Source organism: Procambarus clarkii, chromosome 83 (genome assembly GCF_040958095.1).
Source record: "Procambarus clarkii isolate CNS0578487 chromosome 83, FALCON_Pclarkii_2.0, whole genome shotgun sequence".
In the NCBI taxonomy this organism is placed as follows: Eukaryota; Metazoa; Arthropoda; class Malacostraca; order Decapoda; family Cambaridae; genus Procambarus; species Procambarus clarkii.
In genome coordinates this window covers 20,524,777-20,551,049 of record NC_091232.1, presented here as the reverse complement: position 1 = coordinate 20,551,049, position 26,273 = coordinate 20,524,777, and positions in this window count along the sequence as shown.

The following is a 26,273-nucleotide window of genomic DNA, read 5'->3' as shown; positions in this document are numbered from 1 at the left end:
AAATACTCCGAAATTACCATCTCTTTTAAGGGTCTGAGCAGGTGGTGGAGCGGGTTAAGGCGTACCTGTTATGCCAGTTGCTGGAAGGCTTCTGTGCTGGCTAGGGTTCGAGTCTCCTGGTGGGAAAGTGTTCTAAAGTTGTATACTTCACTCTCGTGTTTAGGAGAGTTGTGCCTTAAGCATAGACACAGTGTTCTCCCATATTAACAGGGACTTGATGAAAAGAACGTATAAATGACCCCTCACTTGTTCTAGTGCTCTTGGGAGGTGGTGATCTTTGGAGTATATAAATACTCCGAAATTACCATCTCTTTTAAGGGTCTGAGCAGGTGCTGGAGCGGGTTAAGGCGTACCTGTTATGCCAGTTGCTAGAAGGCTTCTGTGTTGGCTAGGGTTCGAGTCTCCTGGTGGGAAAGTGTTCTAAAGTTATATACTTCACTCTCGTGTTTAGGAGAGTTGTGCCTTAAGCATAGACACAGTGTTCTCCCATATTAACAGGGACTTGTTGAAAAGAACGTATAAATGACCCCTCACTTGCTCTAGTGCTCTTGGGAGGTGGTGATCTTTAGAGTATATAAATACTCCAAAATTACCATCTCTTTTAAGGGTCTGAGCAGGTGCTGGAGCGGGTTAAGGCGTACCTGTTATGCCAGTTGCTGGAAGGCTTCTGTGCTGGCTAGGGTTCGAGTCTCCTGGTGGGAAAGTGTTTTAAAGTTGTATACTTCACTCTTGTGTTTAGGAGAGTTGTGCCTTAAGCATAGACACAGTGTTCTCCCATATTAACAGGGACTTGATGAAAAGAACGAATAAATGACCCCTCACTTGCTCTAGTGCTCTTGGGAGGTGGTGATCTTTGGAGTATATAAATACTCCGAAATTACCATCTCTTTTAAGGGTCTGAGCAGGTGGTGGAGCGGGTTAAGGCGTACCTGTTATGCCAGTTGCTGGAAGGCTTCTGTGCTGGCTAGGATTCGAGTCTCCTGGTGGGAAAGTGTTCTAAAGTTGTATACTTCACTCTCGTGTTTAGGAGAGTTGTGCCTTAAGCATAGACACAGTGTTCTCCAATATTAACAGGGACTTGATGAAAAGAACGTATAAATGACCCCTCACTTGCTCTAGTGCTCTTGGGAGGTGGTGATCTTTGGAGTATATAAATACTCCGAAATTACCATCTCTTTTAAGGGTCTGAGCAGGTGGTGGAGCGGGTTAAGGCGTACCTGTTATGCCAGTTGCTGGAAGGCTTCTGTGCTGGCTAGGGTTCGAGTCTCCTGGTCTGAAAGTGTTCTAAAGTTGTTTACATCACTCTCGTGTTTAGGAGAGTTGTGCCTTAAGCATAGACACAGTGTTCTCCCATATTAACAGGGACTTGATGAAAAGAACGTATAAATGACCCCTCACTTGCTCTAGTGCTCTTGGGAGGTGGTGATCTTTGGAGTATATAAATACTCCGAAATTACCATCTCTTTTAAGGGTCTGAGCAGGTGGTGGAGCGGGTTAAGGCGTACCTGTTATGCCAGATGCTGGAAGGCTTCTGTGCTGGCTAGGGTTCGAGTCTCCTGGTGGGAAAGTGTTCTAAAGTTGTATACTTCACTCTTGTGTTTAGGAGAGTTGTGCCTTAAGCATAGACACAGTGTTCTCCCATATTAACAGGGACTTGATGAAAAGAACGTATAAATGACCCCTCACTTGCTCTAGTGCTCTTGGGAGGTGGTGATCTTTGGAGTATATAAATACTCCAAAATTACCATCTCTTTTAAGGGTCTGAGCAGGTGGTGGAGCGGGTTAAGGCGTACCTGTTATGCCAGATGCTGGAAGGCTTCTGTGCTGGCTAGGGTTCGAGTCTCCTGGTGGGAAAGTGTTCTAAAGTTGTATACTTCACTCTTGTGTTTAGGAGAGTTGTGCCTTAAGCATAGACACAGTGTTCTCCCATATTAACAGGGACTTGATGAAAAGAACGTATAAATGACCCCTCACTTGCTCTAGTGCTCTTGGGAGGTGGTGATCTTTGGAGTATATAAATACTCCAAAATTACCATCTCTTTTAAGGGTCTGAGCAGGTGCTGGAGCGGGTTAAGGCGTACCTGTTATGCCAGTTGCTGGAAGGCTTCTGTGCTGGCTAGGGTTCGAGTCTCCTGGTGGGAAAGTGTTTTAAAGTTGTATACTTCACTCTTGTGTTTAGGAGAGTTGTGCCTTAAGCATAGACACAGTGTTCTCCCATATTAACAGGGACTTGATGAAAAGAACGTATAAATGACCCCTCACTTGCTCTAGTGCTCTTGGGAGGTGGTGATCTTTGGAGTATATAAATACTCCGAAATTACCATCTCTTTTAAGGGTCTGAGCAGGTGGTGGAGCGGGTTAAGGCGTACCTGTTATGCCAGTTGCTGGAAGGCTTCTGTGCTGGCTAGGGTTCGAGTCTCCTGGTCTGAAAGTGTTCTAAAGTTGTTTACATCACTCTCGTGTTTAGGAGAGTTGTGCCTTAAGCATAGACACAGTGTTCTCCCATATTAACAGGGACTTGATGAAAAGAACGTTTAAATGACCCCTCACTTGCTCTAGTGCTCTTGGGAGGTGGTGATCTTTGGAGTATATAAATACTCCGAAATTACCATCTCTTTTAAGGGTCTGAGCAGGTGGTGGAGCGGGTTAAGGCGTACCTGTTATGCCAGTTGCTGGAAGGCTTCTGTGCTGGCTAGGGTTCGAGTCTCCTGGTGGGAAAGTGTTCTAAAGTTGTATACTTCACTCTCGTGTTTAGGAGAGTTGTGCCTTAAGCATAGACACAGTGTTCTCCCATATTAACAGGGACTTGATGAAAAGAACGTATAAATGACCCCTCACTTGCTCTAGTGCTCTTGGGAGGTGGTGATCTTTGGAGTATATAAATAATCCGAAATTACCATCTCTTTTAAGGGTCTGAGCAGGTGGTGGAGAGGGTTAAGGCGTACCTGTTATGCCAGTTGCTGGAAGGCTTCTGTGCTGGCTAGGGTTCGAGTCTCCTGGTGGGAAAGTGTTCTAAAGTTGTATACATCACTCTCATGTTTAGGAGAGTTGTGCCTTAAGCATAGACACAGTGTTCTCCCATATTAACAGGGACTTGATGAAAAGAACGTATAAATGACCCCTCACTTGCTCTAGTGCTCTTGGGAGGTGGTGATCTTTGGAGTATATAAATACTCCGAAATTACCATCTCTTTTAAGGGTCTGAGCAGGTGGTGGAGCGGGTTAAGGCGTACCTGTTATGCCAGTTGCTGGAAGGCTTCTGTGCTGGCTAGGGTTCGAGTCTCCTGGTGGGAAAGTGTTCTAAAGTTGTATACTTCACTCTCGTGTTTAGGAGAGTTGTGCCTTAAGCATAGACACAGTGTTCTCCAATATTAACAGGGACTTGATGAAAAGAACGTATAAATGACCCCTCACTTGCTCTAGTGCTCTTGGGAGGTGGTGATCTTTGGAGTATATAAATACTCCGAAATTACCATCTCTTTTAAGGGTCTGAGCAGGTGGTGGAGCGGGTTAAGGCGTACCTGTTATGCCAGTTGCTGGAAGGCTTCTGTGCTGGCTAGGGTTCGAGTCTCCTGGTCTGAAAGTGTTCTAAAGTTGTTTACATCACTCTCGTGTTTAGGAGAGTTGTGCCTTAAGCATAGACACAGTGTTCTCCCATATTAACAGGGACTTGATGAAAAGAACGTATAAATGACCCCTCACTTGCTCTAGTGCTCTTGGGAGGTGGTGATCTTTGGAGTATATAAATACTCCGAAATTACCATCTCTTTTAAGGGTCTGAGCAGGTGGTGGAGCGGGTTAAGGCGTACCTGTTATGCTAGTTGCTGGAAGGCTTCTGTGCTGGCTAGGGTTCGAGTCTCCTGGTGGGAAAGTGTTCTAAAGTTGTATACTTCACTCTCGTGTTTAGGAGAGTTGTGCCTTAAGCATAGACACAGTGTTCTCCCATATTAACAGGGACTTGATGAAAAGAACGTATAAATGACCCCTCACTTGCTCTAGTGCTCTTGGGAGGTGGTGATCTTTGGAGTATATAAATAATCCGAAATTACCATCTCTTTTAAGGGTCTGAGCAGGTGGTGGAGAGGGTTAAGGCGTACCTGTTATGCCAGTTGCTGGAAGGCTTCTGTGCTGGCTAGGGTTCGAGTCTCCTGGTGGGAAAGTGTTCTAAAGTTGTATACATCACTCTCATGTTTAGGAGAGTTGTGCCTTAAGCATAGACACAGTGTTCTCCCATATTAACAGGGACTTGATGAAAAGAACGTATAAATGACCCCTCACTTGCTCTAGTGCTCTTGGGAGGTGGTGATCTTTGGAGTATATAAATACTCCGAAATTACCATCTCTTTTAAGGGTCTGAGCAGGTGGTGGAGCGGGTTAAGGCGTACCTGTTATGCCAGTTGCTGGAAGGCTTCTGTGCTGGCTAGGGTTCGAGTCTCCTGGTCTGAAAGTGTTCTAAAGTTGATTACATCACCCAGCAAACAATTTTAGGTTGCCACAACATATCTGGAAAGTATTTGAAAGTATTGGAAACGTTTGTTTTATTGTATCAGATACGATATTGTGTGTGGACTTAAATAGGTTTCCAAAACTTATTACCAAGACATATGTATCTAACACTAATTTGAGATGTTGTGGCAACTTTACACTCCTAACATGAGTCATTCATAATCCATTCATATACCAATATGAATCTCTTATGAGAGGTTTGAGCCAATAATCTGAACCCTTTTTACATCTTTGTGTTTAAAGTTAAATTTCTTGAAATTAAATTATATTTTATATTATATTATTTTTATTATATTTTATATTATATTATTATTTTCAATTTAAATATTAAAACCAATTTAAGGGTAAAAAAAATCTAATAATTTATATTTCTTTTATTATTTACTAACAATTATAATTATTTACTAACGGAGAGAGGGGAGGCTGTACGGCAGAGAGTGGCGGCTGTGGCGGACAGTGGCGGCGGTGGCGGATAGTGGCGGCGGGCGGACAGTGGCGGCGGGCGGACAGTGGCGGCGGCGGGCGGACAGTGGCGGCGGGCGGACAGTAGCGGCGGTGGCGGACAGTGGCGGCGGGCGGACAGTGGCGGCGGTGGCGGACAGTGGCGGCGGTGGCGGACAGTGGCGGCGGGCGGACAGTGGCGGCGGGCGGACAGTGGCGGCGGGCGGACAGTGGCGGCGGGCGGACAGTGGCGGCGGGCGGACAGTGGCGTCGGGCGGACAGTGGCGGCGGTGGCGGATAGTGGCGGCGGGCGGACAGTGGCGGCGGGCGGACAGTGGCGGCGGTGGCGGATAGTGGCGGCGGGCGGACAGGGCGGCGGCAGGCGGACAGTGGCGGCGGGAGGACAGTGGCGGCGGGCGGACAGTGGCGGCGGGCGGACAGTGGCGTCGGGCGGACAGTGGCGACGGTGGCGGATAGTGGCGGCGGGCGGACAGTGGCGGCGGGCGGACAGTGGCGGCGGTGGCGGCGGGCGGACAGGGCGGCGGCGGGCGGACAGTGGCGGCGGGAGGACAGTGGCGGCGGGCGGACAGTGGCGGCTGTGGCGGATAGTGGCGGCGGGCGGACCGTGGCGGCGGTGGTGGACAGTGGCGGCGGGCGGACAGTGGCGGCGGCGGGCGGACAGTGGCGGCGGCGGGCGGACAGTGGCGGCGGCGGGCGAACAGTGGCGGCGGCGGGCGGACAGTGGAGGCGGCGGGCGGACAGTGGAGGCGGCGGGCGGACAGTGGAGGCGGCGGGCGGACAGTGGAGGCGGCGGGCGGACAGTAGAGGCGGCGGGCGGACAGTGGAGGCGGCGGGCGGACAGTGGCGGCGGCGGGCGGACAGTGGCTGCGGCGGGCGGACAGTGGCGGCGGCGGGCGGACAGTGGCGGCGGCGGGCGGACAGTGGAGGCGGCGGGCGGACAGTGGAGGCGGCGGGCGGACAGTGGAGGCGGCGGGCGGACAGTGGAGGCGGCGGGCGGACAGTGGTGGCGGCGGGCGGACAGTGGTGGCGGCGGGCGGACAGTGGTGGCGGCGGGCGGACAGTGGTGGCGGTGGCGGACAGTGGCGGCGGTGGCGGACAGTGACGGCGGTGGCGGACAATGGCGGCGGTGGCGGACAGTGGCGGCGGTGGCGGACAGTGGCGGCGGTGGCGGACACTGGCGGCTGTGTCTGGCGGGCGGTGGCGGGGTCTGTGATGAGTGGTGGCGGCTGGCGGTGGTGGGTGGTGGCGGCGGTGGTGGTGGGTGGTGGTGGCGGCGGCGGCGGCTGGTGGTGGCGGCGGTGGTGGTGGTGGTGGCGGCGGCGGCTGGTGGTGGTGGGTGGTGGCGGCGGTGGTGGTGGGTGGTGGTGGCGGCGGCGGCGGGTGGTGGGTGGCGGCGGCGGCTGGTGGTGGTGGGTGGTGGCGGCGGGTGGTGGTGGGTGGTGGTGGCAGGTGGTGGTGGCGGTGGTGGCGGCTGGTGGTGGTGGCAGCTGGTGGCGGTGATGGCGGCTGGTGGTGGTGGTGGTGGCGGCTGGTGGAGGTGGCAGCTGGTGGCGGTGATGGCGGCTGGTGGTGGTGGTGATGGCGGCTGGTGGCGGGCGGTGGCGGGCGGTGGCGGCTTGTGGCGGCTGGTGGTGGCGGCGGTGGTGGGTGGTGGTGGTGGTGGTGGGTGGTGGTGCCGGCTGTGGTGGGTGGTGGCGGTGGTGTCGGCGGCGGCTGTGGTGGGTGGTGGCGGCGGCGGCGGTGATGGGTGGTGGCGGCGGCGGTGGTGGTGGGTGGTGGTGGCGACGGCGGTGATGGGTGGTGGCGGCGGTGGTGGTGGGTGGTGGTGGCGGGTGGCGGCTGGTGGTGGGTGGTGGCGGGTGGCGGCTGGTGGTGGGTGGTGGCGGCGGGTGGTGAGTGGCGGTGGTGGGTGGCGGTGGCTGGTGGCGGGTGGCGGCTGGTGGTGGGTGGTGGCGGGTGGCGGCTGGTGGTGGGTGGTGGCGGGTGGCGGCGGGTGGCGGCGGGTGGCGGCTGGTGGTGGGTGGTGGCAGGTGGCGGCTGGTGGTGGGTGGCGGCTGGTGGTGGGTGGCGGGTGGCGGCGGGTGGCGGCTGGTGGTGGGTGGCGGGTGGTGGCGGGTGGTGGCGGGTGGCGGCTGGTGGTGGGCGGCGGGTGGCGGCTGGTGGCGGCCAGCTGGGACACACCCTTCTCCACTGTAGGTCTGAGTACAACTAACCATATGTCTCTCTCACCCACCAGAACAGTGTTGCCAGCTTGCGCTCTCAAAATGTTTCCTTCAAAGATTGTATATTATCTTTGAACAACAAGTTTGATTATCAAGGAAATAATGCATATATTATTGTCACATTAATACTGTGCAATATCTTATTACATTCCTGCTAAATAATTATAATTTGAAACAGGACAAAAAATCCCACATATATATAAAAACCAACATTAGAGATCACGAGGCCTAGGCCTCGCCTGTGACCACACATCCTGCCTCCCTGGCCTGCTACCCTCTCACACCTCACACTCTTAACTCTCTCATAATCACTCTCACTCTCTTACTCTGTCACTCTTACTCTGTCACTCTTACTCTCTGTCACTCTTACTCTCTGTCACTCTTACTCTCTGTAACTCTTACTGTCACTCTTACACTCTGTCAATCCTACTCTCTGTCACTCTTACTCTGTCACTCTTACTCTCTGTCACTCTTACTCTCTGTCACTCTTACTCTCTGTCACTCTTACTCTGTCACTCTTACTCTGTCACTCTTACTCTGTCACTCTTACTCTCTGTCACTCTTACTCTCTGTCACTCTTACTCTGTCACTCTTACTCTGTCACTCTTACTCTCTGTCACTCTTACTCTGTCACTCTTACTCTCTGTCACTCTTACTCTCTGTCACTCTTACTCTGTCACTCTTACACTCTGTCACTCTTACTCTGTCACTCTTACTCTCTGTCACTCTTACTCTCTGTCACTCTTACTCTGTCACTCTTACTCTCTGTCACTCTTACTCTCTGTCACTCTTACTCTGTCACTCTTACTCTGTCACTCTTACTCTCTGTCACTCTTACTCTCTGTCACTCTTACTCTCTGTCACTCTTACTCTCTGTCATTCTTACTCTCTGTCACTCTTACTCTGTCACTCTTACTCTCTGTCACTCTTACTCTCTGTCACTCTTACTCTCTGTCACTCTTACTCTGTCACTCTTACTCTCTGTCACTCTTACTCTCTGTCACTCTTACTCTGTCACTCTTACTCTCTGTCACTCTTACTCTGTCACTCTTACTCTGTCACTCTTACTCTCTGTCACTCTTACTCTGTCACTCTTACTCTCTGTCACTCTTACTCTGTCACTCTTACTCTCTGTCACTCTTACTCTCTGTCACTCTTACTCTCTGTCACTCTTACTCTCTGTCACTCTTACTCTGTCATTCTTACTCACTCTCAGTCACCCTTACCCATTCATACTCACTCTCTCACTCTTACTCTCATACTCTTACTCTCAATTACTCTTACTCTCAATCACTCTTACTCCCAATCACTCCTACTCCCAATCACTCCTACTCTCAATCACTCCTACTCTCATTCTTACTCTTACTCTTACTCCCAATCACTCTTACTCTCAATCACTCTTATTCTCATTCTTACTCTCACTCTTACTCTTACTCCCAATCACTCTTACTCCCAATCACTCTTACTCTCAATCACTCTTACTCTCAATCACTCTTACTCTCAATCACTCTTACTCTCAATCACTCTTACTCTCATTCTTACTCTTACTCACTCTTACTCTCAATCACTCTTATTCTCATTCTTACTCCTACTCTCACTCTAACTCCTACTCCCAATCACTCTTACTCCCAATCACTCTTACTCTCAATCACTCTTACTCCCAATCACTCTTACTCTCAATCACTCTTACTCTCAATCACTCTTACTCTCAATCACTCTTACTCTCAATCACTCTTACTCTCACTAACTCTCAATCACTCTTACTCTCACTCTAACTCTCAATCACTCTTACTCTCATACTCACCCTTACTCTCAATCACTTTACTCTCACTCTTACTCATTCTGTCACTCTTACTCTCACTCTTACTCACTCTGTCACTCTTACTCACTCTCAGTCACTCTTACTTATACTCACTCTTACTCACACTTACACACTCTCTGGCACTCTCACTCACCTTCATTCACTCTTACTCACTCTTACCCACTCTCGCTCACTCTTACTCACTCTAGTTAATAAGAACACGCCAATATAAGACAACAAAACGTTTTCAGATTCGTTCTCACCACTTTCCAGCAACTTTTAAAATTTATATAAATTATCTTAGGGAATAATACATAAATTATATATTTAAACATGATATTAGTGTTTAGTGGAATGCATAAGGAGTCAAATTGTGTTAAAAAGAGCGATTTTTAGAAAATTTGGAAAACTACTTTTTTCTGTTCATATTATAACTAAATGGATTTTAAAGGTTTCACTCAGCCAATATATATCATTCACAATTTATTAATGAATTTTACAAAAAAACACCGTAAATTTTATATTTAAACATGTAAAAACTATTTGTTTTACATTTGGAAGAAAATAATTGTAGAAAAACAATTTATAATTAAACCTTTGTGTTTGGATTTTTTGAGTAAAAGTTTCTCAAAGGCTTTCCTGCACCATTCTCAATGCAAATCATTCCCACACCTATGGGAAGAGATAGGCGAACGTTGTGTAGTTGATTTGTGTTTGCTGGGCACTCTCGTGTTTAGGAGAGTTGTGCCTTAAGCATAGACACAGTGTTCTCCCATATTAACAGGGACTTGATGAAAAGAACGTATAAATGACCCCTCACTTGCTCTAGTGCTCTTGGGAGGTGGTGATCTTTGGAGTATATAAATACTCCGAAATTACCATCTCTTTTAAGGGTCTGAGCAGGTGGTGGAGCGGGTTAAGGCGTACCTGTTATGCCAGTTGCTGGAAGGCTTCTGTGCTGGCTAGGGTTCGAGTCTCCTGGTGGGAAAGTGTTCTAAAGTTGTATACTTCACTCTCGTGTTTAGGAGAGTTGTGCCTTAAGCATAGACACAGTGTTCTCCAATATTAACAGGGACTTGATGAAAAGAACGTATAAATGACCCCTCACTTGCTCTAGTGCTCTTGGGAGGTGGTGATCTTTGGAGTATATAAATACTCCGAAATTACCATCTCTTTTAAGGGTCTGAGCAGGTGGTGGAGCGGGTTAAGGCGTACCTGTTATGCCAGTTGCTGGAAGGCTTCTGTGCTGGCTAGGGTTCGAGTCTCCTGGTCTGAAAGTGTTCTAAAGTTGTTTACATCACTCTCGTGTTTAGGAGAGTTGTGCCTTAAGCATAGACACAGTGTTCTCCCATATTAACAGGGACTTGATGAAAAGAACGCTTAAATGACCCCTCACTTGCTCTAGTGCTCTTGGGAGGTGGTGATCTTTGGAGTATATAAATACTCCGAAATTACCATCTCTTTTAAGGGTCTGAGCAGGTGGTGGAGCGGGTTAAGGCGTACCTGTTATGCCAGTTGCTGGAAGGCTTCTGTGCTGGCTAGGGTTCGAGTCTCCTGGTGGGAAAGTGTTCTAAAGTTGTATACATCACTCTCGTGTTTAGGAGAGTTGTGCCTTAAGCATAGACACAGTGTTCTCCCATATTAACAGGGACTTGATGAAAAGAACGTATAAATGACCCCTCACTTGCTCTAGTGCTCTTGGGAGGTGGTGATCTTTGGAGTATATAAATACTCCGAAATTACCATCTCTTTTAAGGGTCTGAGCAGGTGGTGGAGCGGGTTAAGGCGTACCTGTTATGCCAGTTGCTGGAAGGCTTCTGTGCTGGCTAGGGTTCGAGTCTCCTGGTGGGAAAGTGTTCTAAAGTTGTATACTTCACTCTCGTGTTTAGGAGAGTTGTGCCTTAAGCATAGACACAGTGTTCTCCAATATTAACAGGGACTTGATGAAAAGAACGTATAAATGACCCCTCACTTGCTCTAGTGCTCTTGGGAGGTGGTGATCTTTGGAGTATATAAATACTCCGAAATTACCATCTCTTTTAAGGGTCTGAGCAGGTGGTGGAGCGGGTTAAGGCGTACCTGTTATGCCAGTTGCTGGAAGGCTTCTGTGCTGGCTAGGGTTCGAGTCTCCTGGTGGGAAAGTGTTCTAAAGTTGTATACTTCACTCTCGTGTTTAGGAGAGTTGTGCCTTAAGCATAGACACAGTGTTCTCCAATATTAACAGGGACTTGATGAAAAGAACGTATAAATGACCCCTCACTTGCTCTAGTGCTCTTGGGAGGTGGTGATCTTTGGAGTATATAAATACTCCGAAATTACCATCTCTTTTAAGGGTCTGAGCAGGTGGTGGAGCGGGTTAAGGCGTACCTGTTATGCCAGTTGCTGGAAGGCTTCTGTGCTGGCTAGGGTTCGAGTCTCCTGGTGGGAAAGTGTTCTAAAGTTGTATACTTCACTCTCGTGTTTAGGAGAGTTGTGCCTTAAGCATAGACACAGTGTTCTCCCATATTAACAGGGACTTGATGAAAAGAACGTATAAATGACCCCTCACTTGCTCTAGTGCTCTTGGGAGGTGGTGATCTTTGGAGTATATAAATAATCCGAAATTACCATCTCTTTTAAGGGTCTGAGCAGGTGGTGGAGCGGGTTAAGGCGTACCTGTTATGCCAGTTGCTGGAAGGCTTCTGTGCTGGCTAGGGTTCGAGTCTCCTGGTGGGAAAGTGTTCTAAAGTTGTATACTTCACTCTCGTGTTTAGGAGAGTTGTGCCTTAAGCATAGACACAGTGTTCTCCAATATTAACAGGGACTTGATGAAAAGAACGTATAAATGACCCCTCACTTGCTCTAGTGCTCTTGGGAGGTGGTGATCTTTGGAGTATATAAATACTGCGAAATTACCATCTCTTTTAAGGGTCTGAGCAGGTGGTGGAGCGGGTTAAGGCGTACCTGTTATGCCAGTTGCTGGAAGGCTTCTGTGCTGGCTAGGGTTCGAGTCTCCTGGTCTGAAAGTGTTCTAAAGTGTATTACATCACTCTCGTGTTTAGGAGAGTTGTGCCTTAAGCATAGACACAGTGTTCTCCCATATTAACAGGGACTTGATGAAAAGAACGTATAAATGACCCCTCACTTGCTCTAGTGCTCTTGGGAGGTGGTGATCTTTGGAGTATATAAATACTCCGAAATTACCATCTCTTTTAAGGGTCTGAGCAGGTGGTGGAGCGGGTTAAGGCGTACCTGTTATGCCAGTTGCTGGAAGGCTTCTGTGCTGGCTAGGGTTCGAGTCTCCTGGTGGGAAAGTGTTCTAAAGTTGTATACTTCACTCTCGTGTTTAGGAGAGTTGTGCCTTAAGCATAGACACAGTGTTCTCCCATATTAACAGGGACTTGATGAAAAGAACGTATAAATGACCCCTCACTTGCTCTAGTGCTCTTGGGAGGTGGTGATCTTTGGAGTATATAAATAATCCGAAATTACCATCTCTTTTAAGGGTCTGAGCAGGTGGTGGAGAGGGTTAAGGCGTACCTGTTATGCCAGTTGCTGGAAGGCTTCTGTGCTGGCTAGGGATCGAGTCTCCTGGTGGGAAAGTGTTCTAAAGTTGTATACATCACTCTCATGTTTAGGAGAGTTGTGCCTTAAGCATAGACACAGTGTTCTCCCATATTAACAGGGACTTGATGAAAAGAACGTATAAATGACCCCTCACTTGCTCTAGTGCTCTTGGGAGGTGGTGATCTTTGGAGTATATAAATACTCCGAAATTACCATCTCTTTTAAGGGTCTGAGCAGGTGGTGGAGCGGGTTAAGGCGTACCTGTTATGCCAGTTGCTGGAAGGCTTCTGTGCTGGCTAGGGTTCGAGTCTCCTGGTCTGAAAGTGTTCTAAAGTTGTTTACATCACTCTCGTGTTTAGGAGAGTTGTGCCTTAAGCATAGACACAGTGTTCTCCCATATTAACAGGGACTTGATGAAAAGAACGTATAAATGACCCCTCACTTGCTCTAGTGCTCTTGGGAGGTGGTGATCTTTGGAGTATATAAATACTCCGAAATTACCATCTCTTTTAAGGGTCTGAGCAGGTGGTGGAGCGGGTTAAGGCGTACCTGTTATGCCAGTTGCTGGAAGGCTTCTGTGCTGGCTAGGGTTCGAGTCTCCTGGTGGGAAAGTGTTCTAAAGTTGTATACTTCACTCTTGTGTTTAGGAGAGTTGTGCCTTAAGCATAGACACAGTGTTCTCCCATATTAACAGGGACTTGATGAATAGAACGTATAAATGACCCCTCACTTGCTCTAGTGCTCTTGGGAGGTGGTGATCTTTGGAGTATATAAATACTCCAAAATTACCATCTCTTTTAAGGGTCTGAGCAGGTGCTGGAGCGGGTTAAGGCGTACCTGTTATGCCAGTTGCTGGAAGGCTTCTGTGCTGGCTAGGGTTCGAGTCTCCTGGTGGGAAAGTGTTCTAAAGTTGTATACTTCACTCTCGTGTTTAGGAGAGTTGTGTCTTAAGCATAGACACAGTGTTCTCCAATATTAACAGGGACTTGATGAAAAGAACGTATAAATGACCCCTCACTTGCTCTAGTGCTCTTGGGAGGTGGTGATCTTTGGAGTATATAAATACTCCGAAATTACCATCTCTTTTAAGGGTCTGAGCAGGTGGTGGAGCGGCTTAAGGCGTACCTGTTATGCTAGTTGCTGGAAGGCTTCTGTGCTGGCTAGGGTTCGAGTCTCCTGGTCTGAAAGTGTTCTAAAGTTGTTTACATCACTCTCGTGTTTAGGAGAGTTGTGCCTTAAGCATAGACACAGTGTTCTCCCATATTAACAGGGACTTGATGAAAAGAACGTTTAAATGACCCCTCACTTGCTCTAGTGCTCTTGGGAGGTGGTGATCTTTGGAGTATATAAATACTCCGAAATTACCATCTCTTTTAAGGGTCTGAGCAGGTGGTGGAGCGGGTTAAGGCGTACCTGTTATGCCAGTTGCTGGAAGGCTTCTCTGCTGGCTAGGGTTCGAGTCTCCTGGTGGGAAAGTGTTCTAAAGTTGTATACATCACTCTCGTGTTTAGGAGAGTTGTGCCTTAAGCATAGACACAGTGTTCTCCCATATTAACAGGGACTTGATGAAAAGAACGTATAAATGACCCCTTACTTGCTCTAGTGCTCTTGGGAGGTGCTGATCTTTGGAGTATATAAATAATCCGAAATTACCATCTCTTTTAAGGGTCTGAGCAGGTGGTGGAGAGGGTTAAGGCGTACCTGTTATGCCAGTTGCTGGAAGGCTTCTGTGCTGGCTAGGGTTCGAGTCTCCTGGTGGGAAAGTGTTCTAAAGTTGAATACATCACTCTCATGTTTAGGAGAGTTGTGCCTTAAGCATAGACACAGTGTTCTCCCATATTAACAGGGACTTGATGAAAAGAACGTATAAATGACCCCTCACTTGCTCTAGTGCTCTTGGGAGGTGGTGATCTTTGGAGTATATAAATACTCCGAAATTACCATCTCTTTTAAGGGTCTGAGCAGGTGGTGGAGCGGGTTAAGGCGTACCTGTTATGCCAGTTGCTGGAAGGCTTCTGTGCTGGCTAGGGTTCGAGTCTCCTGGTGGGAAAGTGTTCTAAAGTTGTATACTTCACTCTCGTGTTTAGGAGAGTTGTGCCTTAAGCATAGACACAGTGTTCTCCCATATTAACAGGGACTTGATGAAAAGAACGTATAAATGACCCCTCACTTGCTCTAGTGCTCTTGGGAGGTGGTGATCTTTGGAGTATATAAATACTGCGAAATTACCATCTCTTTTAAGGGTCTGAGCAGGTGGTGGAGCGGGTTAAGGCGTACCTGTTATGCCAGTTGCTGGAAGGCTTCTGTGCTGGCTAGGGTTCGAGTCTCCTGGTCTGAAAGTGTTCTAAAGTTGTATACATTCACTCTCGTGTTTAGGAGAGTTGTGCCTTAAGCATAGACACAGTGTTCTCCCATATTAACAGGGACTTGATGAAAAGAACGTATAAATGACCCCTCACTTGCTCTAGTGCTCTTGGGAGGTGGTGATCTTTGGAGTATATAAATACTCCGAAATTACCATCTCTTTTAAGGGTCTGAGCAGGTGGTGGAGCGGGTTAAGGCGTACCTGTTATGCCAGTTGCTGGAAGGCTTCTGTGCTGGCTAGGGTTCGAGTCTCCTGGTGGGAAAGTGTTCTAAAGTTGTATACTTCACTCTCGTGTTTAGGAGAGTTGTGCCTTAAGCATAGACACAGTGTTCTCCCATATTAACAGGGACTTGATGAAAAGAACGTATAAATGACCCCTCACTTGCTCTAGTGCTCTTGGGAGGTGGTGATCTTTGGAGTATATAAATACTCCGAAATTACCATCTCTTTTAAGGGTCTGAGCAGGTGGTGGAGAGGGTTAAGGCGTACCTGTTATGCCAGTTGCTGGAAGGCTTCTGTGCTGGCTAGGGTTCGAGTCTCCTGGTGGGAAAGTGTTCTAAAGTTGTATACATCACTCTCAGTGTTTAGGAGAGTTGTGCCTTAAGCATAGACACAGTGTTCTCCCATATTAACAGGGACTTGATGAAAAGAACGTATAAATGACCCCTCACTTGCTCTAGTGCTCTTGGGAGGTGGTGATCTTTGGAGTATATAAATACTCCGAAATTACCATCTCTTTTAAGGGTCTGAGCAGGTGGTGGAGCGGGTTAAGGCGTACCTGTTATGCCAGTTGCTGGAAGGCTTCTGTGCTGGCTAGGGTTCGAGTCTCCTGGTCTGGAAAGTGTTCTAAAGTTGTATACATCACTCTCGTGTTTAGGAGAGTTGTGCCTTAAGCATAGACACAGTGTTCTCCCATATTAACAGGGACTTGATGAAAAGAACGTATAAATGACCCCTCACTTGCTCTAGTGCTCTTGGGAGGTGGTGATCTTTGGAGTATATAAATACTCCGAAATTACCATCTCTTTTAAGGGTCTGAGCAGGTGGTGGAGCGGGTTAAGGCGTACCTGTTATGCCAGTTGCTGGAAGGCTTCTGTGCTGGCTAGGGTTCGAGTCTCCTGGTGGGAAAGTGTTCTAAAGTTGTATACTTCACTCTTGTGTTTAGGAGAGTTGTGCCTTAAGCATAGACACAGTGTTCTCCCATATTAACAGGGACTTGATGAATAGAACGTATAAATGACCCCTCACTTGCTCTAGTGCTCTTGGGAGGTGGTGATCTTTGGAGTATATAAATACTCCGAAATTACCATCTCTTTTAAGGGTCTGAGCAGGTGCTGGAGCGGGTTAAGGCGTACCTGTTATGCCAGTTGCTGGAAGGCTTCTGTGCTGGCTAGGGTTCGAGTCTCCTGGTGGGAAAGTGTTCTAAAGTTGTATACTTCACTCTCGTGTTTAGGAGAGTTGTGTCCTTAAGCATAGACACAGTGTTCTCCAATATTAACAGGGACTTGATGAAAAGAACGTATAAATGACCCCTCACTTGCTCTAGTGCTCTTGGGAGGTGGTGATCTTTGGAGTATATAAATACTCCGAAATTACCATCTCTTTTAAGGGTCTGAGCAGGTGGTGGAGCGGGCTTAAGGCGTACCTGTTATGCCAGTTGCTGGAAGGCTTCTGTGCTGGCTAGGGTTCGAGTCTCCTGGTCTGAAAGTGTTCTAAAGTTGTTATACATCACTCTCGTGTTTAGGAGAGTTGTGCCTTAAGCATAGACACAGTGTTCTCCCATATTAACAGGGACTTGATGAAAAGAACGTTTAAATGACCCCTCACTTGCTCTAGTGCTCTTGGGAGGTGGTGATCTTTGGAGTATATAAATACTCCGAAATTACCATCTCTTTTAAGGGTCTGAGCAGGTGGTGGAGCGGGTTAAGGCGTACCTGTTATGCCAGTTGCTGGAAGGCTTCTCTGCTGGCTAGGGTTCGAGTCTCCTGGTGGGAAAGTGTTCTAAAGTTGTATACATCACTCTCGTGTTTAGGAGAGTTGTGCCTTAAGCATAGACACAGTGTTCTCCCATATTAACAGGGACTTGATGAAAAGAACGTATAAATGACCCCTCACTTGCTCTAGTGCTCTTGGGAGGTGGTGATCTTTGGAGTATATAAATAATCCGAAATTACCATCTCTTTTAAGGGTCTGAGCAGGTGGTGGAGAGGGTTAAGGCGTACCTGTTATGCCAGTTGCTGGAAGGCTTCTGTGCTGGCTAGGGTTCGAGTCTCCTGGTGGGAAAGTGTTCTAAAGTTGTATACATTCACTCTCATGTTTAGGAGAGTTGTGCCTTAAGCATAGACACAGTGTTCTCCCATATTAACAGGGACTTGATGAAAAGAACGTATAAATGACCCCTCACTTGCTCTAGTGCTCTTGGGAGGTGGTGATCTTTGGAGTATATAAATACTCCGAAATTACCATCTCTTTTAAGGGTCTGAGCAGGTGGTGGAGCGGGTTAAGGCGTACCTGTTATGCCAGTTGCTGGAAGGCTTCTGTGCTGGCTAGGGTTCGAGTCTCCTGGTGGGAAAGTGTTCTAAAGTTGTATACTTCACTCTCGTGTTTAGGAGAGTTGTGCCTTAAGCATAGACACAGTGTTCTCCAATATTAACAGGGACTTGATGAAAAGAACGTATAAATGACCCCTCACTTGCTCTAGTGCTCTTGGGAGGTGGTGATCTTTGGAGTATATAAATACTCCGAAATTACCATCTCTTTTAAGGGTCTGAGCAGGTGGTGGAGCGGGTTAAGGCGTACCTGTTATGCCAGTTGCTGGAAGGCTTCTGTGCTGGCTAGGGTTCGAGTCTCCTGGTCTGGAAAGTGTTCTAAAGTTGTATACATCACTCTCGTGTTTAGGAGAGTTGTGCCTTAAGCATAGACACAGTGTTCTCCCATATTAACAGGGACTTGATGAAAAGAACGTTATAAATGACCCCTCACTTGCTCTAGTGCTCTTGGGAGGTGGTGATCTTTGGAGTATATAAATACTCCGAAATTACCATCTCTTTTAAGGGTCTGAGCAGGTGGTGGAGCGGGTTAAGGCGTACCTGTTATGCCAGTTGCTGGAAGGCTTCTGTGCTGGCTAGGGTTCGAGTCTCCTGGTGGGAAAGTGTTCTAAAGTTGTATACATTCACTCTCGTGTTTAGGAGAGTTGTGCCTTAAGCATAGACACAGTGTTCTCCCATATTAACAGGGACTTGATGAAAAGAACGTATAAATGACCCCTCACTTGCTCTAGTGCTCTTGGGAGGTGGTGATCTTTAGAGTATATAAATACTCCGAAATTACCATCTCTTTTAAGGGTCTGAGCAGGTGGTGGAGCGGGTTAAGGCGTACCTGTTATGCCAGTTGCTGGAAGGCTTCTGTGCTGGCTAGGGTTCGAGTCTCCTGGTGGGAAAGTGTTCTAAAGTTGTATACTTCACTCTCGTGTTTAGGAGAGTTGTGCCTTAAGCATAGACACAGTGTTCTCCCATATTAACAGGGACTTGATGAAAAGAACGTATAAATGACCCCTCACTTGCTCTAGTGCTCTTGGGAGGTGGTGATCTTTGGAGTATATAAATACTCCGAAATTACCATCTCTTTTAAGGGTCTGAGCAGGTGGTGGAGCGGGTTAAGGCGTACCTGTTATGCCAGTTGCTGGAAGGCTTCTGTGCTGGCTAGGGTTCGAGTCTCCTGGTCTGAAAGTGTTCTAAAGTTGTTTACATCACTCTCGTGTTTAGGAGAGTTGTGCCTTAAGCATAGACACAGTGTTCTCCCATATTAACAGGGACTTGATGAAAAGAACGTATAAATGACCCCTCACTTGCTCTAGTGCTCTTGGGAGGTGGTGATCTTTGGAGTATATAAATACTCCGAAATTACCATCTCTTTTAAGGGTCTGAGCAGGTGGTGGAGCGGGTTAAGGCGTACCTGTTATGCCAGTTGCTGGAAGGCTTCTGTGCTGGCTAGGGTTCGAGTCTCCTGGTGGGAAAGTGTTCTAAAGTTGTATACTTCACTCTCGTGTTTAGGAGAGTTGTGCCTTAAGCATAGACACAGTGTTCTCCCATATTAACAGGGACTTGATGAAAAGAACGTATAAATGACCCCTCACTTGCTCTAGTGCTCTTGGGAGGTGGTGATCTTTGGAGTATATAAATAATCCGAAATTACCATCTCTTTTAAGGGTCTGAGCAGGTGGTGGAGAGGGTTAAGGCGTACCTGTTATGCCAGTTGCTGGAAGGCTTCTGTGCTGGCTAGGGTTCGAGTCTCCTGGTGGGAAAGTGTTCTAAAGTTGTATACATCACTCTCATGTTTAGGAGAGTTGTGCCTTAAGCATAGACACAGTGTTCTCCCATATTAACAGGGACTTGATGAAAAGAACGTATAAATGACCCCTCACTTGCTCTAGTGCTCTTGGGAGGTGGTGATCTTTGGAGTATATAAATACTCCGAAATTACCATCTCTTTTAAGGGTCTGAGCAGGTGGTGGAGCGGGTTAAGGCGTACCTGTTATGCCAGTTGCTGGAAGGCTTCTGTGCTGGCTAGGGTTCGAGTCTCCTGGTCTGAAAGTGTTCTAAAGTTGTATACATTCACTCTCGTGTTTAGGAGAGTTGTGCCTTAAGCATAGACACAGTGTTCTCCCATATTAACAGGGACTTGATGAAAAGAACGTATAAATGACCCCTCACTTGCTCTAGTGCTCTTGGGAGGTGGTGATCTTTGGAGTATATAAATACTCCGAAATTACCATCTCTTTTAAGGGTCTGAGCAGGTGGTGGAGCGGGTTAAGGCGTACCTGTTATGCCAGTTGCTGGAAGGCTTCTGTGCTGGCTAGGGTTCGAGTCTGCTGGTGGGAAAGTGTTCTAAAGTTGTATACTTCACTCTCGTGTTTAGGAGAGTTGTGCCTTAAGCATAGACACAGTGTTCTCCCATATTAACAGGGACTTGATGAATAGAACGTATAAATGACCCCTCACTTGCTCTAGTGCTCTTGGGAGGTGGTGATCTTTGGAGTATATAAATACTCCGAAATTACCATCTCTTTTAAGGGTCTGAGCAGGTGCTGGAGCGGGTTAAGGCGTACCTGTTATGCCAGTTGCTGGAAGGCTTCTGTGCTGGCTAGGGTTCGAGTCTCCTGGTGGGAAAGTGTTCTAAAGTTGTATACTTCACTCTCGTGTTTAGGAGAGTTGTGTCCTTAAGCATAGACACAGTGTTCTCCCATATTAACAGGGACTTGATGAAAAGAACGTATAAATGACCCCTCACTTGCTCTAGTGCTCTTGGGAGGTGGTGATCTTTGGAGTATATAAATACTCCGAAATTACCATCTCTTTTAAGGGTCTGAGCAGGTGGTGGAGCGGCTTAAGGCGTACCTGTTATGCCAGTTGCTGGAAGGCTTCTGTGCTGGCTAGGGTTCGAGTCTCCTGGTCTGGAAAGTGTTCTAAAGTTGTATACATCACTCTCGTGTTTAGGAGAGTTGTGCCTTAAGCATAGACACAGTGTTCTCCCATATTAACAGGGACTTGATGAAAAGAACGTTAAATGACCCCTCACTTGCTCTAGTGCTCTTGGGAGGTGGTGATCTTTGGAGTATATAAATACTCCGAAATTACCATCTCTTTTAAGGGTCTGAGCAGGTGGTGGAGCGGGTTAAGGCGTACCTGTTATGCCAGTTGCTGGAAGGCTTCTGCTGCTGGCTAGGGTTCGAGTCTCCTGGTGGGAAAGTGTTCTAAAGTTGTATACATCACTCTCGTGTTTAGGAGAGTTGTGCCTTAAGCATAGACACAGTGTTCTCCCATATTAACAGGGACTTGATGAAAAGAACGTATAAATGACCCCTCACTTGCTCTAGTGCTCTTGGGAGGTGGTGATCTTTGGAGTATATAAATACTCCGAAATTACCATCTCTTTTAAGGGTCTGAGCAGGTGGTGGAGAGGGTTAAGGCGTACCTGTTATGCCAGTTGCTGGAAGGCTTCTGTGCTGGCTAGGGTTCGAGTCTCCTGGTGGGAAAGTGTTCTAAAGTTGTATACTTCACTCTCGTGTTTAGGAGAGTTGTGCCTTAAGCATAGACACAGTGTTCTCCCATATTAACAGGGACTTGATGAAAAGAACTGTATAAATGACCCCTCACTTGCTCTAGTGCTCTTGGGAGGTGGTGATCTTTGGAGTATATAAATACTCCGAAATTACCATCTCTTTTAAGGGTCTGAGCAGGTGGTGGAGCGGGTTAAGGCGTACCTGTTATGCCAGTTGCTGGAAGGCTTCTGTGCTGGCTAGGGTTCGAGTCTCCTGGTGGGAAAGTGTTCTAAAGTTGTATACTTCACTCTCGTGTTTAGGAGAGTTGTGCCTTAAGCATAGACACAGTGTTCTCCCATATTAACAGGGACTTGATGAAAAGAACGTATAAATGACCCCTCACTTGCTCTAGTGCTCTTGGGAGGTGGTGATCTTTGGAGTATATAAATACTCCGAAATTACCATCTCTTTTAAGGGTCTGAGCAGGTGGTGGAGAGGGTTAAGGCGTACCTGTTATGCCAGTTGCTGGAAGGCTTCTGTGCTGGCTAGGGTTCGAGTCTCCTGGTGGGAAAGTGTTCTAAAGTTGTATACTTCACTCTCGTGTTTAGGAGAGTTGTGCCTTAAGCATAGACACAGTGTTCTCCCATATTAACAGGGACTTGATGAAAAGAATGTATAAATGACCCCTCACTTGCTCTAGTGCTCTTGGGAGGTGGTGATCTTTGGAGTATATAAATACTCCGAAATTACCATCTCTTTTAAGGGTCTGAGCAGGTGGTGGAGAGGGTTAAGGCGTACCTGTTATGCCAGTTGCTGGAAGGCTTCTGTGCTGGCTAGGGTTCGAGTCTCCTGGTGAGAAAGTGTTCTAAAGTTGTATACATTCACTCTCGTGTTTAGGAGAGTTGTGCCTTAAGCATAGACACAGTGTTCTCCCATATTAACAGGGACTTGATGAAAAGAACGTATAAATGACCCCTCACTTGCTCTAGTGCTCTTGGGAGGTGGTGATCTTTGGAGTATATAAATACTCCGAAATTACCATCTCTTTTAAGGGTCTGAGCAGGTGGTGGAGCGGGTTAAGGCGTACCTGTTATGCCAGTTGCTGGAAGGCTTCTGTGCTGGCTAGGGTTCGAGTCTCCTGGTGGGAAAGTGTTCTAAAGTTGTATACTTCACTCTCGTGTTTAGGAGAGTTGTGCCTTAAGCATAGACACAGTGTTCTCCCATATTAACAGGGACTTGATGAAAAGAACGTATAAATGACCCCTCACTTGCTCTAGTGCTCTTGGGAGGTGGTGATCTTTGGAGTATATAAATACTCCGAAATTACCATCTCTTTTAAGGGTCTGAGCAGGTGGTGGAGCGGGTTAAGGCGTACCTGTTATGCCAGTTGCTGGAAGGCTTCTGTGCTGGCTAGGGTTCGAGTCTCCTGGTGGGAAAGTGTTCTAAAGTTGTATACTTCACTCTCGTGTTTAGGAGAGTTGTGCCTTAAGCATAGACACTGTGTTCTCCAATATTAACAGGGACTTGATGAAATAACGTATAAATGACCCCTCACTTGCTCTAGTGCTCTTGGGAGGTGGTGATCTTTGGAGTATATAAATACTCCGAAATTACCATCTCTTTTAAGGGTCTGAGCAGGTGGTGGAGCGGGTTAAGGCGTACCTGTTATGCCAGTTGCTGGAAGGCTTCTGTGCTGGCTAGGGTTCGAGTCTCCTGGTCTGGAAAGTGTTCTAAAGTTGTATACATCACTCTCGTGTTTAGGAGAGTTGTGCCTTAAGCATAGACACAGTGTTCTCCCATATTAACAGGGACTTGATGAAAAGAACGTATAAATGACCCCTCACTTGCTCTAGTGCTCTTGGGAGGTGGTGATCTTTGGAGTATATAAATACTCCGAAATTACCATCTCTTTTAAGGGTCTGAGCAGGTGGTGGAGCGGGTTAAGGCGTACCTGTTATGCCAGTTGCTGGAAGGCTTCTGTGCTGGCTAGGGTTCGAGTCTCCTGGTGGGAAAGTGTTCTAAAGTTGTATACTTCACTCTCGTGTTTAGGAGAGTTGTGCCTTAAGCATAGACACAGTGTTCTCCCATATTAACAGGGACTTGATGAAAAGAACGTATAAATGACCCCTCACTTGCTCTAGTGCTCTTGGGAGGTGGTGATCTTTGGAGTATATAAATACTCCGAAATTACCATCTCTTTTAAGGGTCTGAGCAGGTGGTGGAGAGGGTTAAGGCGTACCTGTTATGCCAGTTGCTGGAAGGCTTCTGTGCTGGCTAGGGTTCGAGTCTCCTGGTGGGAAAGTGTTCTAAAGTTGTATACTTCACTCTCGTGTTTAGGAGAGTTGTGCCTTAAGCATAGACACATGTGTTCTCCCATATTAACAGGGACTTGATGAAATAACGTATAAATGACCCCTCACTTGCTCTAGTGCTCTTGGGAGGTGGTGATCTTTGGAGTATATAAATACTCCGAAATTACCATCTCTTTTAAGGGTCTGAGCAGGTGGTGGAGCGGGTTAAGGCGTACCTGTTATGCCAGTTGCTGGAAGGCTTCTGTGCTGGCTAGGGTTCGAGTCTCCTGGTGGGAAAGTGTTCTAAAGTTGTATACATTCACTCTCGTGTTTAGGAGAGTTGTGCCTTAAGCATAGACACAGTGTTCTCCCATATTAACAGGGACTTGATGAAATAACGTATAAATGACCCCTCACTTGCTCTAGTGCTCTTGGGAGGTGGTGATCTTTGGAGTATATAAATAATCCGAAATTACCATCTCTTTTAAGGGTCTGAGCAGGTGGTGGAGAGGGATAAGGCGTACCTGTTATGCCAGTTGCTGGAAGGCTTCTGTGCTGGCTAGGGTTCGAGTCTCCTGGTGGGAAAGTGTTCTAAAGTTGTATACTTCACTCTCGTGTTTAGGAGAGTTGTGCCTTAAGCATAGACACAGTGTTCTCCCATATTAACAGGGACTTGATGAAAAGAATGTATAAATGACCCCTCACTTGCTCTAGTGCTCTTGGGAGGTGGTGATCTTTGGAGTATATAAATACTCCGAAATTACCATCTCTTTTAAGGGTCTGAGCAGGTGGTGGAGAGGGTTAAGGCGTACCTGTTATGCCAGTTGCTGGAAGGCTTCTGTGCTGGCTAGGGTTCGAGTCTCCTGGTGAGAAAGTGTTCTAAAGTTGTATACATCACTCTCATGTTTAGGAGAGTTGTGCCTTAAGCATAGACACAGTGTTCTCCCATATTAACAGGGACTTGATGAAAAGAACGTATAAATTACCCCTCACTTGCTCTAGTGCTCTTGGGAGGTGGTGATCTTTGGAGTATATAAATACTCCGAAATTACCATCTCTTTTAAGGGTCTGAGCAGGTGGTGGAGCGGGTTAAGGCGTACCTGTTATGCCAGTTGCTGGAAGGCTTCTGTGCTGGCTAGGGTTCGAGTCTCCTGGTGGGAAAGTGTTCTAAAGTTGTATACTTCACTCTCGTGTTTAGGAGAGTTGTGCCTTAAGCATAGACACAGTGTTCTCCCATATTAACAGGGACTTGATGAAAAGAACGTATAAATGACCCCTCACTTGCTCTAGTGCTCTTGGGAGGTGGTGATCTTTGGAGTATATAAATAATCCGAAATTCCCATCTCTTTTAAGGGTCTGAGCAGGTGGTGGAGCGGGTTAAGGCGTACCTGTTATGCGAGTTGCTGGAAGGCTTCTGTGCTGGCTAGGGTTCGAGTCTCCTGGTGGGAAAGTGTTCTAAAGTTGTATACTTCACTCTCGTGTTTAGGAGAGTTGTGCCTTAAGCATAGACACTGTGTTCTCCCATATTAACAGGGACTTGATGAAAAGAACGTATAAATGACCCCTCACTTGCTCTAGTGCTCTTGGGAGGTGGTGATCTTTGGAGTATATAAATACTCCGAAATTACCATCTCTTTTAAGGGTCTGAGCAGGTGGTGGAGCGGGTTAAGGCGTACCTGTTATGCCAGTTGCTGGAAGGCTTCTGTGCTGGCTAGGGTTCGAGTCTCCTGGTCTGGAAAGTGTTCTAAAGTTGTATACATCACTCTCGTGTTTAGGAGAGTTGTGCCTTAAGCATAGACACAGTGTTCTCCCATATTAACAGGGACTTGATGAAAAGAACGTATAAATGACCCCTCACTTGCTCTAGTGCTCTTGGGAGGTGGTGATCTTTGGAGTATATAAATACTCCGAAATTACCATCTCTTTTAAGGGTCTGAGCAGGTGGTGGAGCGGGTTAAGGCGTACCTGTTATGCCAGTTGCTGGAAGGCTTCTGTGCTGGCTAGGGTTCGAGTCTCCTGGTGGGAAAGTGTTCTAAAGTTGTATACTTCACTCTCGTGTTTAGGAGAGTTGTGCCTTAAGCATAGACGCAGTGTTCTCCCATATTAACAGGGACTTGATGAAAAGAACGTATAAATGACCCCTCACTTGCTCTAGTGCTCTTGGGAGGTGGTGATCTTTGGAGTATATAAATACTCCGAAATTACCATCTCTTTTAAGGGTCTGAGCAGGTGGTGGAGAGGGTTAAGGCGTACCTGTTATGCCAGTTGCTGGAAGGCTTCTGTGCTGGCTAGGGTTCGAGTCTCCTGGTGGGAAAGTGTTCTAAAGTTGTATACATCACTCTCATGTTTAGGAGAGTTGTGCCTTAAGCATAGACACAGTGTTCTCCCATATTAACAGGGACTTGATGAAAAGAACGTATAAATGACCCCTCACTTGCTCTAGTGCTCTTGGGAGGTGGTGATCTTTGGAGTATATAAATACTCCGAAATTACCATCTCTTTTAAGGGTCTGAGCAGGTGGTGGAGCGGGTTAAGGCGTACCTGTTATGCCAGTTGCTGGAAGGCTTCTGTGCTGGCTAGGGTTCGAGTCTCCTGGTGGGAAAGTGTTCTAAAGTTGTATACTTCACTCTCGTGTTTAGGAGAGTTGTGCCTTAAGCATAGACACAGTGTTCTCCCATATTAACAGGGACTTGATGAAAAGAACGTATAAATGACCCCTCACTTGCTCTAGTGCTCTTGGGAGGTGGTGATCTTTGGAGTATATAAATACTCCGAAATTACCATCTCTTTTAAGGGTCTGAGCAGGTGGTGGAGCGGGTTAAGGCGTACCTGTTATGCCAGTTGCTGGAAGGCTTCTGTGCTGGCTAGGGTTCGAGTCTCCTGGTCTGGAAAGTGTTCTAAAGTTGTATACATCACTCTCGTGTTTAGGAGAGTTGTGCCTTAAGCATAGACACAGTGTTCTCCCATATTAACAGGGACTTGATGAAAAGAACGTATAAATGACCCCTCACTTGCTCTAGTGCTCTTGGGAGGTGGTGAT